Source organism: Octodon degus, unplaced genomic scaffold (genome assembly GCF_000260255.1).
Source record: "Octodon degus isolate 3935 unplaced genomic scaffold, OctDeg1.0 scaffold00003, whole genome shotgun sequence".
NCBI lineage: Eukaryota > Metazoa > Chordata > Mammalia > Rodentia > Octodontidae > Octodon > Octodon degus.
In genome coordinates, this window is record NW_004524579.1 from 20924759 (window position 1) to 20930385 (window position 5627).

At 35.8% G+C, this 5627-nt stretch overlaps 1 pseudogene; it reads left to right on the top strand.

The window, feature by feature from the left end:
- The first annotated feature begins 2050 nt into the window (after window positions 1-2050).
- Window positions 2051-4199, top strand: LOC101560767 (annotated as a pseudogene).
- Window positions 4200-5627: the final 1428 nt, after the last annotated feature.

Consider the following 5627-nt stretch of genomic DNA (forward strand, 5'->3'; position numbering starts at 1 on the left):
TGTCTCATTGCTGTTTATCAATAAAATTTTGGAAAAAAAAAGAAATACATAAGAATCAATCTAACAAAGGAAGTAAAAGATCTATACAAAGAAAATTATAATACTCTGAAAAAAGAGATCAAAGATGATTTCCAAAAATTGATAGATATTTCCTGCTTCTGGATAGGAAGAACTAACATGGCGGAAATAGCCATTTCCCAAAGTTGTTACACAGATTTAATATAATCTCTATCAAAAATACCATCACTGTACCTTACAAATCTAGAGATAACATTCCAAAAATTTATTAGGAACCAGAAAATACCTCAATAGCAAAAGCACTGCTGGACAACAAAGACAAGAAAGGAGGCATTACAATAAAAGACTTGAAATTATACTACAAAGCTACTGTGATAACATCAGCATGGTACTGGCACAAATATAAATAAACAAGAATCAAAAAAATTAGAAAAAACTTGGGGATCAATGGAACAGTTTACAAGATACAACTATAAACACACTTAACCACCTTATCTTTGTCGGAGAATCCAAACATGTTCACTGGAAGACGAGAGCCTCCTCAAAATATGGTACTTGAAAAACTCACTCTCCACATGCCAAAAACTAAAACTAGACATGGGTCTATGAGCACTCATTAAATAAAGTAAAAATGGATGAAAGATGTAAACATTAAAACAGAAACACTAAATCTACTGGAAGAGAAATTGGGTGGAAATCTTGAAGACATAGGGGTAGGCTGATAGTTCATGAACATAAACCAAACTGCATGGGTAATACTTCAAAGAAGCAACAAATGGAATCTTATTGAGAAGTTCTGCATGTCAAAAGAAATCACTGACAGAGTGAAAAAAAACAGCCATGTATGGGGAAGATAGCTTAATCAACAACTATTCAGACAAAGGACTTCCATCTAGACTTCATAAAGAACCAATAAAAAATCAGGCCCCCTAAAGTAAAATAGCTAATCCAAAAATGGGCATCTGAAATTAATAAATGCTTCTCAGAGGAAGAAATACAAATGGGAAATATATACTTTAAAAAATGTTCCACCCCACTGATCATTCGAGAAATAAAGATTAAAACAACATTAAGATATCATCTCACCCCAGAAAGAATGTCATAAAAAATCAACTAATTACAAATGCTGGGGGAAAAAAGGAACACTTCTCTCCTTTTTGTGGGAATGTAGACTGGTGCAACTACTATGAAAATCACTGTGGACTCCTCAGAAAATTAGGATATAAGGTCCCATTCTACCCAGCTATTCCCCTTCTGTGTATGCTTCCAAAAGAACACAAAACTATACCACAGTGATATATGTGCACCCATGTTCACAGTAGCACAACTTGTCATTGCCAAATCTTGGAAACAACCAAAATTCCCATCACCTGAGGAATGGTTAAAGAAGGTGTGATATTTTTAGACTCTATTTTTATAGAATAGAGTATTACTCAGCTATAAAGAAAGAAAAACTTTATGCCTTTATAGGTAAAAGGATACCAATAGTGGCGATATTCATAAGTGAAATAAATCAGAACCACATGTGATATAATATTGCCTCCATAATTTAAGAACCAGAAAGAGTGAATAAAATCTGAATGGTATAACATATATTGTAAAATAGAAAGAAACTGAATATAAAAATAAACAAAGATGAGAAAGAAACTGTAAAATAGAAAGAAACTGAATATAAAAATAAACAAAGATGAGATAGAAAAGATAGGACAGAAACGAAGGGGGAGAAATCACGCAAGTATATATTTAGGATGTCTGAACAGAGTATATTACTAATTCCCATCATTTTTTGAAAATAGCAGTTAATGTTTAAAATTTTTACTTTGACTAACCCTACATAATAGTATCTGTAATCTGAGCAACTACATTGAAGACAGTAATGTGCAATACAAAAACCACATTTGAATGACTCTCATCTTGTTCTTCTAAATGCGTAGCATTTCTAAAGTCTTATTAATTGTTATACTCTCTTTAAAACATATTTTTAAAAAATAAAGTAAAAAGTCAAGAAATAAGTTATTGGCCCTGCCAGAGCAGCATCATCTAGGATGGTACAAAACACAAAAGTCAGTGGAAGTCAGTGGAGTCTTTCAGCAGAATGCCTGTGGAGAAGATCAGCAGGGCTAGTGAGTATGTCAACTCAATGGTTGAGGGTTCAGAACTCAAAAAGGTCCACTCCAACTCTAGAATATACCATAAGTATTTTTTACTAGATGCTGACATGAAAAGACTGAAGTGGGAGCCATCTAAGAAGGATTCTGAGAAAGCCAAGATTGATATTAAATCAATCAAAGAAGTGAGAACAGGAAAGAATACAGAAACATTTCTTAGCAATAGCATTTCAGGCCAGATATCTGAATATTGTGCATTTTCAGTCATATATGGAGAGAATTATGAGTCCCTTGATTTGGTTGCCAATGCTGCAGATATTGCAAACATCTGGGTTACAAGACTTTGATACCTAATTTCTTATGGAAAACATACATGCTATATGTTAGAAAGTAGCCAAGACAACATGTGTACTTCCTGGGTTTCACAAATGTTTAGTGAAATTGATGTAGACATCATTGGATATATAACTCTGTGTAATGCTGTGAAGTACATCAGAAACCTCAATCCTGGTTTAAAAATCAGCAAAATTGAGCTTAAGTTCAAAGAATCCAAGGACAAAGCTGGTACAGAAGTCACAAAGGATGAATTTATTGATGTTTTTTATGAGCTTTGTGCTAGGTCTGAAATTTATTTCCTTTTACTTCAGTTTTCAGGCAATAAATAATTCCTTGATACTAAGGATTTTATGATGTTTCTTGAGGCAGAACAGGGTGTGGCACATGTAAATGAGAAGATAAACCTTGAAATTATTCACAAATATGAGCCATTTAAGGAGGGACAGGAAAAGGGATGGTGTCCATATACAGATTCACTCTTATGTCACCTGGCTGTTACATATTTGATCCCGTACATAAGATGTTCTGTCAGGATATGAAACAACCTCTTTCTCATTACTTTATAAACTCATCTCACAATACATACTTAATAGAGGATCAATTCTGAGGTCCCCATGATATCACAGGATATATCTGAACTCTTAAAATGATGTGCCGGAGTGTTGAATTGGATGTACGGGATGGGCCAGATAATGAACCTGTAATCTACACAGGCCATACCATGACCTCTCAGTATTCTGCAGTGTCATTCATATTATTAGCAAGTATGTATTCTTTGCTTCAGAGTATTATTCAACTTTTTTTTTTTTTTTTTGGTGGATGTGGTGATTGAACTCAGGCCCTTGTGCTTTCCAAGTGCTTATTCCACTGAGTCAGCCCTAATAGCCTTTAATGTTATGTTTAGGCAATCACTGTTTTATCAAACAACAAAAGGTAATGGTTCAACACATGAGGAAAATTTTAGGAAACAAGCTCTATTCAACATCACCCAATGTTGAAGAATCTTATCTGTCATCCTGAAAGGGAAAATACTAATTAAAGCAAAGAAGCTATCCTCCAATTGCTCTAGAGTAGAAGAAGATGTCACCGATGAGGATGAAAGAGCAGAAATGTCTCAAAGGATGGCAGAACAGAAAACGGAGCAGCCCAACAGTGTGCCTGTGAAGCGATTTCAGCTTTGCAAAGAACTCTCTTAACTGGACAGCATCTGTAAGTCAGTTCAGTTCAAGGAATTTCAGGTCCAGAAGTACTGGGAATTCTGCTCCTGTAATGAGGCGCTAGCCAGCAAATATGCCAATGAAAATTCAGGAGATTTTGTGAATTACAAGAAAGGGTCGTTCCTAGTCCAATGAGAATTGAGTCTAGTACCATGAACCTTGAAGATTTTTGGAAACGTGGCTGTCAAATTGTGGCCATGAACTTACAGATGCCAGGGCTGATGACGAACCTGAATATTGGCTGGTTTAGGCAAAACAGAAACTGTGACTATGTCCCTCGGCACACCATCATAAGTGAGGAAGTCTCTTTCTTTAGTGCCGATATACAAGACTCAGTCCCTGGAGTCTTGCCTCAGATTCGTAACATCAAAAACATCACTGGGCACAACTGTCCCAAAGCCCACACGTTCAGGAGCCAAAGGCAACGTGGTAGATCCCGACAACTATGTGGAAATCTCAGGATCCCTGCTGACTGTGCAAAATACAGGACAAAAACGTTCACCAGAATGGAGATGCCCCAATTTTTTTCCATAATTTTATTGATAAAAAAAATAGCAATGAGATAGTTTCAAATCAAATTGGAGGACAGTTTCAATAATTAACACATTGCTTACATTCTCCCTAGTGGTTAATTACTGTACAAGATGCACACATGATATCATATTTACAAGCACCATTAGAATAAATCCCTATATTCATTAAGAGAATGTAGCTATATAACTATCCTAAAAATTTGGATACACAAATACAAAATGGATATACATCTGTATACCCTTTTTCGGTTAAGTTCCGTTATTTGAATATTATAAGTGTGTAAACTCAGCAAAATATTCTAAAAGAGTCCAGTAGCCCATTGTAGTATTGGATCTTCCACTTGACTGGCAATGTCAGAAATTGTTGACCTGAGTACCCTATAGCTCAACATAACAACATAGCTTTACTTCCTATATTTCATCTTCATACTTTTCTGCTGGATGGTTAAGACCAAGGTAAAGCAGGATGTATGCAACAAGAATTGAAGCTTTTGGGTCTGATATGGTCAGTGAAATCCCCTCATGATTTATCCTGAGATCCTGTATCTCAGATTGTAGAACCTTTGTCAGTCATCAGCCATGTGGATGAGTTACGGCCATTGCATGGCCAATGTGCTCTCTGTGAAAGCTTGAGAGAATGTTTTCTCTCCATGTGACTCTCCTTAGGCGCACTCTACATCATCGATCACTTTCCTCTTTGGCCCCATAAACTCCTAGATCAGAAAATGTGGAACACCGCCGAGTTACATGACGTTACAGTACAAGTTCTCATATGTCCTGAGTCTTAATTGAACTTGGAAGGCTAGGGCCAAAATGTTGGCTATCCTTGCAGCCCTCCTTTTTCTCTAATTTTGGTCTACAAACTTAGGTTGTTAAACATCCAGAAGACAAGCTTATTGTTATTACCATGCTACTTAGGCTGTTAAGCTTAACCTCACTATCTGTCTACATATCAAACATCTTAGGCATAATATGGAACAGGTATTTTTCATCAAGTATTGACATGATTAACTTTAAGTCCCTACAGAATATGATAAAAAACATTTAAAAATAAAAATATATTTTTAAAATAGGCATAGAGAGTTACATACTTCTTACGTTTACACATAAGTCCAAAAATCTCACCATATACAACCTTGAAGCCAGACAGTCCTACAATATTCCTTTTCCTGTCTCTTGCTTTCATTCACCACCCCCTTTTTTTGAACAACAATCTACCTGAGAGACATCATAGCAGGAATTGGCATGTCATGACAAGCCACCCATATTCAGAATACCACAATGACAGGCACTCCCAACATGAAACCACTATTACAAATTACCATCTGCAGTACAGTAGCTTAGTTCACAGATATCAGTATATATAGTTAGTCAGGGTGAGAATCTTTCCAATTAACTCCTAGATTAAAGAATCT